Below are 17,191 nucleotides of genomic sequence, written 5' to 3'. Positions count from 1 at the left end.
GGGAAGTGTGGGGGGGGGGGTGGGGGGGAGGGGCCCACGTCGGGGAGCCATGTGACCAACTGCCTCTCGCCTTTCCCAGGCAAGAGGATGAAGCAGCCAACATCTGTCTGGGGCGTGGGGATCCCACCGCATGGGAAGCCTCCGATAGAGTAAACCAAAACATTTCATTAAGATTCATTTCTCCTCTCACGTCTCACTGAACACAGAACAATATTTCAACCTTGGCGCAGACACTGAATTATTCATCGGAAAATTAGGAAAACAAAACGGGGTGCAGCACAGCCCGAACCCCCCCTGCCCTTCGCTCCTTCCTTGCCGTTCCTCTTGCAGGAGGCCAGGGTCCCCCTTCCCGACTGTGGCCAGGGTCCAGGGAAGCCTGCTCCCTCTCATCCCCTCGTGGGAGCGATGCCTGAACAGCAAGCACGGCCCCCAGGCACCAGGGGACCGCGGGGGGCGGGGGGTGGTCCCAGACCAGGATCTGTGGGATTTTGGGGGCAGAGGGAGGTACAGGCATTATCCCAGGGAGAAAGCCTTCCTCCCTCGGTCCCTTTTTAACAAATATATATTTTTATTGATTTCAAAGAAGAAGGGAGAGGGAAAGAGAGAGAGAAACATCCATGATGAGAGAGAATCATGGATCAGCTGCCTCCTACACGCCCCCTACTGGGGATCAAGCCTGCAACCCGGGCAGGTGCCCTTGACCGGGAATGGAACACGGGACCTTTCAGTCTGCAGGCTGATGCTCGATCCACACCGGCCAGGGCTAAAAAAATCATTTAAAAAAGATCCCCGTGGAGCCCTAACCCCGTGGTCGGCAAACTGCGGCTCGCGAGCCACATGCGGCTCTTTGGCACCTTCAGTGTGGCTCTTCCACAAAATACCACGGCCTGGGCGAGTCTATTTTGAAGAAGTGGCGTTAGAAGAAGTTTAAAAAATTTGGCTCTCCAAAGAAATTTCAATCATTGTACTGTTGATAATTGGCTCTGTTGACTAATGAGTTTGCCGACCACTGTCCTAACCGGTGTGGCTCAGTGGATAGAGCGTCGGCCTGCGGACTGAGGGGTCCCGGGTTCGATTCCGTTCAAGAGCATGTACCTTGGTTGTGGGCACGTCCCCAGTAGGAGGTGTGCAGGAGGCAGCTCATCGATGTTTCTCTCTCATCGATGTTTCTACCTCTCTCTCCTTCTCCCTTCCTCTCTGTTAAAAAATCAATAAAATATATTTTTAAAAAAATAAGATCCCCGTGGAACACACTGGACACCCTGGAACTTTTATAGAAGAAACCAACCACCCTGAGCACCTGCTGTGGTTTCTGCAACGCCTGTGACTCTCCTTTGTTCACGGGCATGTCCTGCCCAACACGGGAGCGAGGTGACGCGCCCTGGGACCCGGCAGGTGCCTCCCTGCCCCTGCGCTCTGCCCTTCTTCTGTTCCCGAGTCTGTCTGGCTCGGATCTCCGAGGCTTTCCAACAATTGTGGTTTCGCCACCTCTAACCCTGGGCGCCTCCGACATGCCACTGCCTCCACGGGCGCCCGGTGGTGCCTGCAGCGCAGGTGACCTCGGGGAACCAGCCCTTCTGCCTCGCAGGGCTGGGCACCCTGACATGCAAAACCCCACAGCAACCCGACGGGCGGCTCTATTAGCGTGCGGGCGAGGCCTGTTGGGGAGTATCTGTCACAGCGGCCTCCCAGCTCCTTCTTTTATTTTTATTTTTTTTTTTATATTTTATTGATATTTTACAGAGAGGAAGGGAGAGGGATAGAGAGCTAGAAACATCGATGAGAGAGAAACATCCATCAGCCGCCTCCTGCACACCTCCCACTGGGGATGTGCCCGCAACCAAGGTACATGCCCTTGACTGGAATCGAACCTGGGACCCTTCAGTCCGCAGGCCGACGCTCTATCCACTGAGCCACACCAGTTTCGGCATCCAGCTCCTTCTTTTAAAATATACACTGAGTGGCCAAATGATGATGATCTCTGAACGCATAATAATCTGGCCACTCAGTGTATATATTAGAGGCCCAGTACATGAATTCGTGCATGGGTGGGGTCCGGCCAGCCTGGCCAGGGGGAGGGGACATGGGCGGTTGGCCGGTCTGCCTGCTGGTCGAACTCCCGGTCGAGGAAACAATTTGCATATTAGCCTTTTATTCTATAGGATAGACACTGAGTGGCCAGATGATTATGCGTTCAGAGATCATCATCATCTGGCCACTCAGTGTATATTTGTCTTGATTTCAGAGAGGAAGGGAGAGGGAGAGATAGAAACCTCAAGGAGAGAGAATCATGGATCGGCTGCCTCCTGCACGCCCCGCCCTGGGGATGGAGCCTGCAACCCAGGCACGTGCCCCGACCGGGAATCGAATGGTGACCTCCTGGTTCCTACGTCGATGCTCAACCCCTAAGCCACGCCGGCCGGGCCCTCTCAGCTTCTGATTTTCCCGGCAGACAATTCAAACAGGACCTCTGCAATGTCTCAGGGATCCACGTGGCTCACTGGGGTGAGAAAACAGACGAAGGAGCCTTAGATGTCTACAGCGTTCCGTGTGGTTGAACGGTGGTCTCCCAAGTGGTAGTGTGACCGGGACGCTTGGCATGAACCAGGGTATCACCCACCTCCAGGGCATACCTCCCGCCTTTCCTTTAGCTGCTGAGGATCCTGGGAAGGCCCCCGGGGCCAGCAGCTTGGACTGAGTCCCTCGTTGGTGTTATGAACCCCAGTCAGAGACAACTGGTCACCATCTCCCATCTTCTGGATGGTGCCATGATTAGATCTCAACTCTTTTTTTTTTCTTTTTAATCGACTTCAGAGAGGAAGGGAGAGGGAGGAAGAGAGAGAAACATCCATGAGGAGAGAGAAACACCGACCGGTTGCCTCTCACACGCATCCCGACCAGGAATCAAACCCACAACCCGGGCATGTGCCTGAGCCCGGAATCGAACCGGCGACCCTTCGGTGCACGGGGCCACGCTCAACCAACTTGAGCCACCCGGGCCAGGGCGCGTTCCACTTTCAAAGAAGGAAACACGCGGCCTGACCCCCACGTGTGACGATTCCGTATGTTCGTCCTCAATCTCAGAAAAGCACCTGTAGCCTTCGCTGCTCAGGTTTTGTCATCGGGGCGAAACGACTTGATATCTAAATCTTAGTCAAAGAGGCGACTTCCCCGATAGCTGACAGCCGTCCAAGTGACCGAGGAGACTGGATTCACCTTGTTCTATGCACAGGCTCCGGGGTGGAGCATCGACCTAGGACCCAGGAGGTCACGGTTCGATTCCCGGTCAGGGCACAGGCCTGGGTTGCGGGCTCCATCCCCAGGAGGGGGCGTGCAGGAGGCAGCCGATCCATGATTCTCTCTCATCATGGATGTTTCTCTCTCTCCTTCTCCCTTCCTCTCTGAAACCAATGAAAATATATTTATTTTTTTAAAAAAGAGATCAAGCCCTAACGGGTATGGCTCAGTGGATAGAGCGTCGGCCTGTGGACTCAAGGGTCTCAGTTTCGATTCCGGTCAAGGGCATGTACCTTGGTTGTGGGCACATCCCCAGTGGGAAGTGTGCAGGAGGCAGCCGATCGATGTTTCTCTCTCATCGATGTTTCTAACTCTCTATCCCTCTCCCTTCCTCTCTGTAAAAAATTAATAAAAAATATTTAAAAAAAAAAAGAGATCAGGATGTGATGTCCATGAACCGGTGTGAGGGACCCCACAATGACAATCTATGTGCAGTTGAGTTCGGGCGTGTGGAGTGTGGAGGGGGTGGGCAGAGAAATGGCATTTCTGTCCTGGACGTTTCAAACCCAGGTCTTTGGCCCAAGTCAGCAGGGTCAATAGTCTCCTTTTCTCTCGATTGTGTGTCCACACTTGAGCAAACCCTTGTTCTGGAGCCTAACGTGGGAAGCAAAATTACAACGTGCGTGAGGAGAGGAAAAGAGCAGTAAGAAGCACTGATGAATGGACCCACGGTGTAACCTTGGTGGCCGGTCTGTGGGGTTTTTGTTGTTGTTGTTTTTAAATGAACGCAGAATACGAGGGCTCTAAGCATTGCTTTCGGTTGACAAAGCGGGGGGCATGTAGAGAAAGCACCATGGTGGCTGTGTCTCAAATGCAGCGCTAGAAGTACATGTAGAAATTCCCGTGGACACAGCGTTCCATTAAAAAAAAAAAAAATCACTTTCAAAAGCAAGGCGACTCTCTAATACCCTGTAGAGTGGATCTGGTGGATGACCAATGTTGTTTGCTTTTTTTTTTTTTTTTAATATATTTTATTGATTTTTTTTTTACAGAGAGGAAGGAAGAGGGATAGTTAGAAACATCGATGAGAGAGAAACATCAATCAGCTGCCTCCTGCACATCCCCTACTGGGGATGCGCCCGCAACCAAGGTACGTGCCCTTGACCGGAATCGAACCTGGGACCCTTCAGTCTGCAGGCTGACGCTCTATCCACTGAGCCAAACCGGTTAGGACATGTTTGCTTTTATTGTCCTATAGACGACAACCCATGGGCCCAAATCTGTATTTTTGCAAATAAAGTTTTATTAGGACCCAGCCGGTGTGGCTCAGGGGTTGAGTGTTGACCTATGAACCAGGAGGTCACTGTTCCATTCCTGGTCAGGGCACATCCCCAGTGTGGGGCGTGCCCAGTAGGGGGCATGCAGGAGGCAGCTGATCTATGATTCTCTCTCATCACTGATGTTTCTCTCTCTCTCTCCCTCTCCCTTCCTCTCTGAAATCAATAAAAAATATATATTTAAAAAAGAAAAAAGAAATAAAAGTTTTACTTGGAAACACAGTGACGTGCATCTGATGAGGGGGACTCTCTGCGACGGCTTGCGTGCTAACACTCAGCAGAGTGGAGTAGTTAACAACGGAGATCTCGCAAAGACTACAATATTGGCACTTGGCCCCTGACCTAATGCAAACAGGCATTTCAGAGAAAGTGAGGCGGGGCGAGGAAAAGTCGCACGTGCCCAGATCCTGGGAAGGAAGAAATGAAAACAGAGAAGCTGTAGGGGAAACAGAGGCCTTTCAATTAGGAGGTGGGTCCCCTTGGGACGGGGGGGGGGGGGGGGGGGAGGGGGGGGAGAGAGAGAGAGAGAGAGAGAGCGAGAGAGAGAGAGAGAGAGAGAGAGAGAGAGAGAGAGAGAGAGAGAGAGAGAGAAGGTTCTGTGGGCGGCAATTTCATTCCTTCACGAGCAGAGGACAAATGCTTGGGTGCGAAGTTGCGATTGCCCCATACGTTTTTATAGAGGCATTAAACACGTTATCAGCTCCTGGGATCTCTGACTCACTCCTAAACCATGAGAAACTCGCAGCCACGGGGGAGCGACGCGTCTCTTTGGGAGCTCAAACACGGGAGCGAGCGAGCGAGCGAGGGATCGATCTTCCTCCTGCCAGTGGGTGTGCCCGCTCTCTGGCCGGGTGGGCGCCATCCCCTACGCGGGTCCTGGCTCCGCACGGAGAGAAGAGAAACACGGAGTGTCTTTCCCAGGCCAGGGGGACCTATTGCCCAACAGGGTTCGTGACAGGAGGCCGGCGCCTACCTGTTTTACAATCCTGTGTTCGGCTCCCATTGGCCCCGTGGCGTGCAGGGCAGGTTCTGGTGTAGATTTTCCTGGGGCTGGGGATCTTTTTTTTTTTTTTAATATATTTTTATTGATTTCAGAGAGGAAGGGAGAAGGAGAGAGAGACACACACACCCATGATGAGAGAGAATCACGGATCGGCTGCCTCCTGCACGCCCCCCGCTGGGGATGGAGCCCGCAACCCGGGCATGTGCCCTTGACCGGGAATCGACCCGCGACCTCCTGGTCCCTAGTTCGACGCTCAACCACTGAGCCACACGGCCGGGCCTGGTTTTTGTTATCATCGGGGATCCCTGTGCGGTGTGACTCCCCCCAAGCAGCCTCGGTGCACAGCAAGGAGGCTCGGCCTGTCGCTGCTGTCGCTGCTGTCGCTGCTGTCGAAGGCAGACCCTGCAAAGGAGGCGAACATCCCGCCCCGCGTGAGTCCCGCCAGCATCTCGCACCCGTGTCAAGCTGACGTCTCGTGTTCCTGGGATGAAAAGCGACTGAACAGATGGCGGCTGACACCTTTCTCAGGAATCCTGGAGCCCCACCAGTCTACCCACTGAGGGATGAAAAAAAAAAAAAAAAAGGTTGGGGAGGGGATGCAAAAATGTGGTGGAGAGAGAGAGATGCCTGGATGGGAGGGGCCAGGAGAAGACTGTGCTGGCTGGCGTGAGGGAGAGGCCAGCGCCACCCCCTGCCAGGAGTTGGGGAGCAGGGCAGGGCTCTCGCTCTCTCTGAGGTGGGGTCAAACAGCACCCCAACCAAGCCTGTCCACTGGGGACACGCCTTTCCCCCAAGGTTCCGAAGATGCGCTGGAGGAAAGCATTCCTTCCCCCTCCCCGCTTTGGTTCATCCTCACTGGAGGATATTTTTCCCACTGATTTTTAGAGAGAGTGGGAGGGAGGAGGAGAGACAGAGAGAGAGAAACATCGATGTGAGAGAGACACATGGATGGGTTGCCTCCCGCACAGGCCCTGACCAGGGCTGGGGATCGAACCTGCAACTCAGTAACGTGCCCTTGACCGGAATCAAAGCCGGGACCCTTCCGTCCACAGGCCGCTGCTCTATCCACTGAGCCAGGCGTCCTCAAACTACGGCCCGCGGGCCACAGGCGGCCCGCCGAGGACATCGATCCGGCCCACCGGGTGCCGCTGCCTGTCCTGCTTAGCAGCCGACGCGTCCCGGGCCTGCAGTGCCCATAGGAATTTGTTCATAGTTTTTTTTTTTAAACTATAGTGCGGCCCTCCAATGGTCTGAGGGACAGTGAACTGGCTCCCTGTTTAAAAAGTTTGAGGACCCCTGGCCTGAGCCAAACAAGCTGGGGCAGCATTCCATTTATTATTTATTTATTTATTTATTTATCTATCTTTTTATGCTTGCCTTAAAGTAGCAGAGTTCCAAATGGAAGCTTAGGTTGTGGAAACGAACGCACGGGGGGATGTGAGGATGAGCGAGAAAGCCGGGCAGGGTGGTCACTTACTCTGACTCTCAGAGAGCACAGCCCCCTACAAATCTAATGTCCGGCCCTCAGCACGGAAGGACAAGCAGAGACATTGACTCTGCCGTGCCCCTGAGGGGACAGGAAAGGGAAATCTAGCCGGCCTGCGTGGCTCAGCGGTGGACCATCCAACTAGGAACCAGGAGGGCACAGGCCCAGGTTGGGGCTCGATCCCCAGTGTGGGGCGTGCAGGAGGCAGCCCATCCATGATTCTCTCTCATCCTGGATGTCTCTAGCTCCCTCTCCCTTCCTCTCGGAAATCAATACAAACATTTTAAAAATAAGAAGTGGAGAGGAGAGCTGATGTGCTGCTGGGATAGTGTAAGGACCCTTTAACAGGGGTGCGCAAGGCCGGCCTGCACGTGCTCAGCGCGTGGGGACCTCCCTTTGCATCCTGTTCAGGCCACAAGAAGGCAGGGAGGCGGCTGGCTGTAGCTCACCAGCTCACCTGAGCGTCTGGCACGGGAGGGGGGGGGGGCGTGAAGAGGAGAGGAGAGGAAGGAACCCGGGTAAGAAGCTGGGACCCTCCTCACATGGCACCTTACTTGTGTTCCTCGAAGAACATGCATTCCAACTCGCAAAAGGGTCCCGGGAAATGGACGCATCAAAGTCACACCCTCCAACCTAAGCCTTGCCTGTCCTATTCAAAAGGCTCTGGTTTTTTGGATATTTTTTGTTTTGTTTTTTTGGTTTTGTTTTTTTTTCTTTTCCTGCTCCTCTGCCGTCCCCTGCATCTCCCCTCCGGCCGCCCCCATCTCCCTTCCAGCGCGCACACAAAGGAGGGTCCCCCAGACGAGACTGGAGGTGCCAGACCTGCGGACTTGTTTACCACTCGGGGCCTCCCCGCCAGACGGTTGCCCAGCGCCGCCACCTGGCGGCAGGAGCCGGCGCTGCACCGCGTGCCGGCCAACCCCTGCGGGCGGATGACCCAATGCCGCAGGCATCCGGGATCACCTTCCCCCCTTCTCTCCAGCACCAAATAAGGGGGCTCTTTCCTCAGCGCGCCCGGCCTGTGGCGGGGAGGCCAAGGGGCGTGGAAAGGAAGATCCGGGAACGGGGCTGACAGTCCGCAAAACAACCGACCACATTGTTCCCCGAGGCTGCCTGCTGGCCTCCACCCTCCTCCTCTGGGCGGGCACTGCCCCAGCCCAGGAGGGGGGCGCTCCCTGCAGCCGTGGACTCTGGGGTCCTCAGAGCCCCATCGGCAGTGCCACGGAAGCCCTTCACTTCTGGAGGAGTGGAAGTGCAAAGCCCCCCCTCCCCATGCAGGCCCGCGGGCTGGGGGGGGGGGCGCAGCTAAAGGACCCCCAGTTCAGGCTGCCAGGCCTCAGGACCTTGGCATTGCCCCCAAGGGAGGGCGTCCCTGGTGGCTGACAGGATCTGGTAACCACAGAAACCGAGATGTGACCTATATTTTCGAGTCTGGCCTCAACTCCGGGTTTCTTTCCTTCTAGAAATCAACAGGAGAGCGTCCGGACCTGGCCCTGGCCGGCTGTGAATTGGCCACCCGCTCCATGGCAGAACGCCAGCCGCAGGGCGGGGCGAGTCAGAAGGCCTGGCTGGCTGGGTTGTGGCGGGTGACGTGGAAGGGTCCCCGTCCCAGCCCCCTCTCTCGCCGCCTTCCGCCAAACACAGACCCTCCGGCTCCCCAGTGGATGAGCAAGGGGACGATATTTCTCAGGTTCTCCAGTATGTTTATCGTTGGCTATTTCCTTGTACCGCTAAGCTTCGTATGCAGATGATGGTCACCGCCCTGCTCATGGCTGCAACGGTTGGCTTTAGCTGAGCATTGACCATGTGCTAGACAGTGCCATCCATGTTTTAGACAAATATCTACTCACGCCCAACCGGCGTGGCTCAGGGGTTGAGCGTCGACCTATGAACCAGGAGGTCAGGGTTCGATTCCCGGTCAAGGGCACATGCCCAGGTTGCAGGCTCCATCCCCAGTCGGGGGCGTGCGGGAGGCAGCCCATCCATGATTCTCTCTCATCATGGATGTTTCTCTCTCTCTCCCTCTCCCTTCCTCTCTGAGATCAATAAAAACATCTTTAAGAAAGTATCTACTCACATCAGCCCCAGGCAGTGGGTATTATTCACGCCCCTGTCTCACCAAGGAGGCACCTGTACTCAGAGGTTTGATTTCCACTCAGGATGACCCAGCTGCCGAATGGCAGAGGCAGGATTTAGGCCTGGACTTGGGGGCTCCCGTCTGTGTACCCTTGACCTCAACGCTAAATGCTTACCAGTGGGGATTTGATTGCTTTAGATCAGGGGTCCTCAAACTTTTTAAACAGGGGGCCAGTTCCCTGTCCCTCAGACCGTTGGAGGGCCGGACTATAGTTTAAAAAAAAAAAAAAACTATGAACAAATTCCTATGCGCACTGCGGGCCCGGGACGCGTCGGCTGCTAAGCAGGACAGGCAACGGCACCCGGCGGGCCGGATCCATGTCCTCGGCGGGCCGCATGTGGCCCGCGGGCCGTAGTTTGAGGACGCCTGCTTTAGAGTAAGTAAATCCTCATCATGGAGCTCTCTCCAGCCTCTGCCGTGGGGAGACAGACTGGCAATGACCGGTCCGGAAAAACCGTCCATGACATAATGTTGAGCGGAGACAGCCGGTTGCACAACAGCGCACGTGACAAGACCCCGTGGCATTGCTAACTGCGGTCACCCTGGGGCGTCGAGTCTGCGCGCGAATCCCACTTTCTCCACGAAGCCTTCCCTGGTCCCCAACGTGGAGAGGGACGGCTCCCCACGCTCCTTGTGTCTGAACAGATCACCAGCTGCACGACCACATACCCATGTCGCCCCAGAGGTTCGACTCCAAGACAGAGAGGCACCCTGCTGAGCTGTTGTCAGTGTGTCCCCTCGACCTTCGCACATCACCTTGCCCTTGGCAGGGGCCCAACGGGTATCCACGGATTACGAGCATGAACCCCTGAGCACGGCAGGAGCCGCGGAACAGAATGACTGGGCTGTTGGTTCATGTCTGCGGGAAACAAACCAAAAAAAACGACAGAGACCACCAGCCCCTCGTTTTGTGCTTAAAGCCAATGACTGGCTTTTGCGCGAGAAGGTGCCTGGGAGAGACGTAAGAGGGGCCAGCTCCTCGCTCCTCGGTGATGGCACGGAGACTTTCCTTAAGGACCTACCCTGTCCGAAGTCCCCAGGGAAGAAAGATCGGTCCCCTTGCGCCCGCTGGGTGGGTCGCGACGTCTGCAGGAAGCTTCCGCCTGCCGCAGCTATGCATCCGCCTGAAATAAACGAATGTGTTCCGCGCTAGTTACAGACACGTTACAAAGCTTCATCTTTTAAAGGGGCAGCGAATGTCTTCTAATATTAATAGATTGACTCGGGGGGTGGGGGAGGAGGGGGGACGTGTCTGGAAAGGTTTGCTGGGTTTCCAGAATGTCAGACTCTCGCATCATCCCATTTCCCAGTGGGGGCTCCCCTGGGACCCCCGAGCCCTGCCACACGATTAAAACCCAATTTGTTGCCCGGCTGGCATGACTCAGTGGTTGAGCGTCGACCTATGAACCTGGAGGTCACGGTTCGATTCCCCGTCAGGGCACATGCCCAGGCTGCGGGCTCGATCTCCAGTGGGGGGCGTGCAGGAGGCAGCCGATCCACGATTCTCTCTCATCATGGATGTTTCTATCTCTCTCCCTTTCCCTTCCTCTCTGAAATCAATAAACATAAAACATTTTAAGCATATTATATAGTAAATAATAAACCAGGAAGTAGTCATTTATCATCATGATCAAGTATTATTTGCTAATATACATAAGTGTACATGTATTTTTATGCGACTTTCAGTGCAGTAGGTATGTTTACACCAGCATCACCACAAACAAGTGAACAATGCATCATACTATGACATCACAGTGGCTACGACATCACAGTGGCTACAACATCACAGTGGCTACGACATCACAGTGGCTACGACATCACAGTGGCTACGACATCACAGTGGCTACACCACAGTGGCTACAACATCATAGTGGCTACGACATCACAGTGGCTACGACATCGTAGGGTCTATGACATCATAGTGGCTATGACATCACAGTGGCTATGACGTCACAGTGGCTGTGACATCACAGTGGCTGTGACATCACAGTGGCTACATCACAGTGGCTGTGACAGCACAGTGGCTGTGACATCATAGTGGCTATGACATCATGGTACCTATGGCATCATAGTGGCTATGACAGCATGGGGCTATGATGTCACCAGGCAATAGGAGTTTTTAGTTCTGTTATAATCTTATGGAACCACCGTCGTATATGTGGTCCATCCTTGACCAAAATGTTGTTATATGGTGCATCACTCGTGTGTGTGTGTGTGTGTGTGTGTGTGTGTGTGTGTGTGGGTTCTCTTTCTCTGGGGAACCCTGACTCACACAGATCTTGGTACAACTTGTGGGATAGGGTGGTCCCCGGCACCTCAGAGTTCAGAGCCTGCTTGGTGGATGAACAGCTGTGACGGCAATCTCGGGTCCCCCGCGTGAACCCCCTGCTCTGGGACACAGCCAGCGTCTCATTCCTGCATGAGCTATTGCTCTTTCTCTAGGAAGGACGTGAGTTGTACCTTCACAAAGAACACGATGCAGACATGCCGGTGGGGGGGGAGGGGGAAGAGTCCAAATGGTGTCAACACTGACTCAGTCGTTACACCTCAGTCTGTGACGCTGGTTTTCTCGCACAATTTTCCTTGAATCGTGTGTCTTGACTTTGCCCTTAATCACGAGGAGGCAAGCACTTCCAGGAAGTCAGCCTATGGCCCTTTAAGGCGCCAGCGGTGCATGCCCAGCCACGGGGAGGTTGGTGTTTCTTTGGGGTCAAAGGGGTACTTGTCTTCTGGGAAAGTCACATGCCTGTGTGTTAGGGAGACAGCGATCTTTTAAAATGCAACTGTCTTCTCCTATTTACTCATCTCAATCTATACCAGCCGTGGGCAAACTACGGCCCGCGGGCCGGATCCGGCTGTTCTATCCGGTTCTCTTGCTCTCCCCTCCGCTCCTTTACTTTGAATTTATATTAGTTCACACAAACACTCCATCCATGCTTTTGTTCCGGCCCTCCAGTCCAGTTTAAGAACCCATTGTGGCCCTCGAGTCAAAAAGTTTGCCCACCCCTGATCTATACACAGGGTTGCAAAATTGCCCCCACCCCCGGCTACTTACTACCCAGTCCATTATGTACCTTTTTAAAAATATATCTTTATTGCTTTCAGAAACGAAGGGAGAAGAAGAGAGAGAGAAACATCAATGATGAGAGAGAATCGTGGACCGGCTGCCTCCTACACACCCCCTCCTGGGGATCGAGCCCGCACCCCGGGCACGTGCCCCGACTGGGAATCGAACCCCGTGACCTCCTGGTTCCTAGGTCGACACTCAAGCACGGAGCCACACCAGCCGGGCCCATATGTACTTTCCAAACAGCCTCATTCCATCTCGCCCTTGCGGCCAAACAACAGAGGGTGTGGCCTTTCCACGGAGTGACTTTCTGCATTTCACATCCAAGAAAAGACACGGCGAGGGGGGAGAAACGAAAGAGCTCTGTCTCCCGGACGTGACGGAAAGTCCGGCTTCAGAGATGATGTGGCTTTCTTTTTAGAACTTAAAAGAGATGGGTGCTGACTACGTAATACAGTGTGAGGCTTAAAAGCGGGACACATACCTGGTCCCCATCTAGTCCCTTCAATCCCTCCCTGCTCCCTGGCTGCCTCCTACTTCACCTACAAAGAATGTTTGCAAAAATCCTGGTTGCTAGATCCTTGTCACGGGGTCAGTGCTCCATCTAGTGGTCAACAGCATAATTGCACCAAAAAAAACCACCCACCAGCCTCGCAGGTCAACTACCTATTTGCAAAACTGTGCTTCAGACCTGCCTGGTGCATTATCTGTGCCAGTGGTTCTCAGACTTTGCCACCCGCTACAATCCCCTGAGCGGTGTGTAAAAAATCTGATGCCCGGGCTGCACCCCGTGCCAGTGAAGCCAGAACTTCTGAGAATGGGACTCAGGCATCAGCACTTGTTTAAACTCCAATAGGAAGCCGGTGACCTCCACAACCAAAAACGAGGCATGAAAAGCTGGAAAAACCTCCTGTAAATATTTCATGTCACACATTTTATAAAAATAGTTTTATGTGTAGAAGGGGTTTTCCCCTCTTCTTTAAAACTGGATCATTTTAGCCCTGACCGGTGTGGCTCAGTGGATAGAGCATCAGCCTGTGGACTGAAGGGTCCCAGGTTCGATTCCGGTCAAGGGCATGTACCTTGGTTGCGTGTACATACCCAGTAGGGAATGTGCAGGAGGCAGCTGATCGATGTTTCTCTCTCATCGATGTCTCTAGCTCTCTATCCCTCTCCCTTCCTCTCTGTAAAAAGTCAATAAAATATATTTTTAAAAAAATAAAAAATAAAACTGAGTCATTTTAAAAATATATTTTTATTGATATCAGAGAGGGAGGGAGGGAGGAAGGAAGGGAGGGAGGGAGGGAGGGAGGGAGGGAGAGAGAGAGAGGAGGAAGGGAGGGAGGGAGAGAGAGAGAGAGAGAGAGAGAGAGAAACATCAATGATGAGAGAGAATCATTGATTGGCTGCCTCCTGCAAGCCCCACACTGGGGATCGAGCTTGCAACCCTCCCCTCCCTCACCTCCCCCTCCCCCCTTCATCCCCACCCCCACCCCCAACCCCAACTTCCCACATGTGCCCTGACTGGGAATCCAACTGTGACCTCCTGGTTCATTGGTCGATGCTCAACCACGGAGCCACACCGTGTGGGCTGATTGCATTGCATTTTAGCAGCATTTACAGGGCATACGGAATCCCAGTGGCTGCCTGGGCATTCCCTTGACTTTGGGGTGAGGTTCTATGACGAAATAGCCAAGGAATAGAGCCATCTTTATAGAAAGAGAGAAAAAAGATGCCGGTAGCCATGGGATTCAGTGGTCATTTGGATTTCAAAATTGAGGGTTAATGTAGTTCAGAGAGGTTTTATTGCATTCAGTGGGACGTACTCTAATTGTGAGGGGATGGAAGAAGAAAGTGAGGCTGCTTTTAGGCATTTGGGAGAAGTGATTTGTGCCGTACAAGACGAAATGAAACAATGATCCAAGGACTATAGACTGAGCAGCAAGAAAAAGAGGAATTAAAAAAAATTTTAGCCCTGACCGGTGTGGCTCAGTGGATAGAGCATCGGCCTGCCGACTTAAAGGTCCCAGGTTCGATTCCGGTCAAGGGCATGTACCTTGGTTGTGGGCACATCCCCAGTAGGGGGTGTGCAGGAGGCAGCTGATCGATGTTTCTCTCTCATCGATGTTTCTCTCTATCCCTCTCCCTTCCTCTCTGTAAAAAACCAATAAAATATATATTAAAAAAAGTTTTTTTTAAAAAGCCTGGCTTGTGGTTGAGCATAGACCCATGAACCAGGAGGTCACGGTTCGATTCCCAGTCAGGACACATGCCTGGGTTGGGGGTGGAACCCCAGTGCGGGTGGCGGGGGGGGGGAAGGCGTGCAGGAGGCAGCTCCACCATGATTCTCTCTCACTGATGTTTCTCTCTCTCTCTCCCTCTCCCTTCCTCTCTCTGAAGTCAATAAAAACATATCTTTAAGAGATAAAAGAAAAAAGGAGTCCCAATAGTGCAGAATTTTGGAGGTGAGACCAAACACTATTTAAAATGAAACGTATTCTGCAAAAGGTAGCTTCCTTGGGTGGACAGCAAGTGCCAGCAGATCAAGACAAGACTGCTAAAAGCTGGCAGGGACTTAACTAAGCAGTGTTCATGGGCCCAGCTGGCTTGGCTCTGTGGTTGAGTATTGACCTATGAACCAGGAGGTCACGGTTCGATTCCCAGGTTGCAGGCTCCATCCCCAGGAGGGGACGTGAAGGAGGCAGCCGGTCGATGATTCTCTCTCATCGACTCATCCTTGATGTTTCTGTCTCTCTCTCCCCCTCTCCCTTCCTCTCTGAAATCAATAGAAATATATATATTTTTTTTTTAAAAAAAGAGAAGTGTTCATAGAAGATTTAGGCACATGTATGATGACTATGTCACTATTATGAAGCCAGTGTACAGGGGCGGGGAGAAAGAGTCAGCACGAACAGTCATATTCCACACCCTGCGTTTCTCCTGAGCACTTATCACCTCTAACACACTATACGTTTCACTTAATTTTCAGGCACGCCGCCTCTGCCACCACTAGAATTTAAGTTGCATGGGGCAGGACTTTTGTCGGTTCAGTACTAAACTAGAGGCCTGGTGCACGAAATTCGTGCAAGGAGCTCGGCCCTTGCAGCCCCGGCTTCATCCGGAAGGTTGTTCGGCTGTCCGGTCTAATTAGCATATTACGCTTTTATTATTATAGGTTATTGTAGATGCTCTGCAACGGGGGTCTACACATAGGTTCTCAAAAGATAATGTTGAACCCTAATTGGTTTGGCTCAGTGGGTAGAGCGTTGGCCCACAGACTGAAGGGCCCCCGGGTTCGAATTCTGGTCAAGGGCACGTACCTCGGTTGCAGGCTCGATCCCCAGGAAGGGGCGTTCAGAAGGCAGCTGGTCCATGTTTCTCTCTCACCGAACGCTGTTTCTAACTCTCTATCCCTTTCCCTTCTTCTCTGTAAATGTCAATAAAAAATATATTTTAAAAAAAGATAACATCGAATAAATGAATTCTTCATAGCGCATAACTGGGAAAGTTAAGGAAATCTCTTTTTAAAGATATTTAAGTTGATTTTTTTTACAGAGAGAGGAAGGGAGGGCGCCTGAGAGGGAACCATCAATGTGAAAGGGAACCGTGGATCGGCTGCTTCCTGTACGCCCCCTACCTGGGATCAAGCCTGAGACCCGGGGATGTGCCCTGACTGGGAATCGAACCAGCAGCCTCTTGCTGTTCCCTAGCGCTGCCGTAAGGCACTACCACAAACCTAGTGGCTCCGAACAACGAAAAATTCACTGTCCGACAATCCTGGAGCCAGAAGTCTGAAATTCAGATGCCAGCAGGCCTAGGCACCCTCGCAGGCTCTGGGGGAGGGTCCCATCCTCCTAGTGCTTCTGGTGGCCACATCCGTCCAGCCTCTCTGCACATCTTCACCTGGCCTTATCTCCTGGCTCCGTGGTTGAGCGTCGACCGATGTACCAGGAGGTCACGGTTCGATTCCCGGTCAGGGCACATGCCCGGGGTTGCGGGCTCGATCTCCGGTCGGGGGCGTGCAGGAGGCAGCCGATCCATGACAGAGGCATATCCGCCCAGAGGCACAGGTGTGATGCCAGGGCCCCTGCCTGCTGGGGGCAGGGTGGGGGGTGAAGCCCATCAGAGCAAATGGCCACAGGGTGAGGGGCCGCTTACCCAGAGGTTGCAGGTGAAGGAGACACAGGCTGTGGGCAGCCCACGGTTCCATTTTTAGCTCCGCCCTTTGACTGCTGTGTGCCCTCCAGGAAGTCGTGCGCCCTCTCTGGGCTGCAGCAGCCTCACCTGTACACCATGGGCCACAGCGGCTCCTCACAGGAGGGTGGGGTGATGTGTGTGTGTGTGTGTGTGTGTGTGTGTGTGTGTGTGTGCCCCACTTGCCCCGAGGGCTTTCCGCTTCCTAATCAGCACCCTCGCCTCACCACCCTCCCCTCCCCCAGCCTTCCAGGGACAGTACTGCCCCCCCTGGACCTCTGGCGTGGACTCTGGAGGGGCCCCTGCTCTCCTGACTCCTTTGCAATCCCAGCGGTCCCGGTCCCAGCAGGAAAGAGAGGGCACAGGCCAACGATTTTCTGGAAGGACTTTGGTAAAGGGACTGTGGACAGGTGTGAGAGCAGGGGCAGCCAGCCAGCCGGGGAGGTGGCACCCCCAAACAGAGAGCATCCCAGGTCTCAAGGGGGTGGGGCCACATGAAGGGGGAGGGAGTGGTCACGTGAGCAAGAGGGTGGAGCCACGCGAACACCATGGAGTGGTCAACAAGGGGGTGGGGCCACGTGAAAAAAATTTTTAGCGAAAAGTTGGTGTAACGAGCGACTTGTTCTATCTAGTTCTTTATTCATTAAGATCGTCTAAGTTATACATGTTAAAATCTCATATTAACAGTTTTGCCTGAGTCTTCCTATTATTTTCAGGAGGAATGTGACGC

Source organism: Plecotus auritus (assembly GCF_963455305.1).
Source record: "Plecotus auritus genome assembly, chromosome: 15".
NCBI classification, from domain to species: Eukaryota; Metazoa; Chordata; class Mammalia; order Chiroptera; family Vespertilionidae; genus Plecotus; species Plecotus auritus.
The sequence above is the reverse complement of the archived record's forward strand: the minus strand, read 5'-3'. Positions refer to the sequence as shown.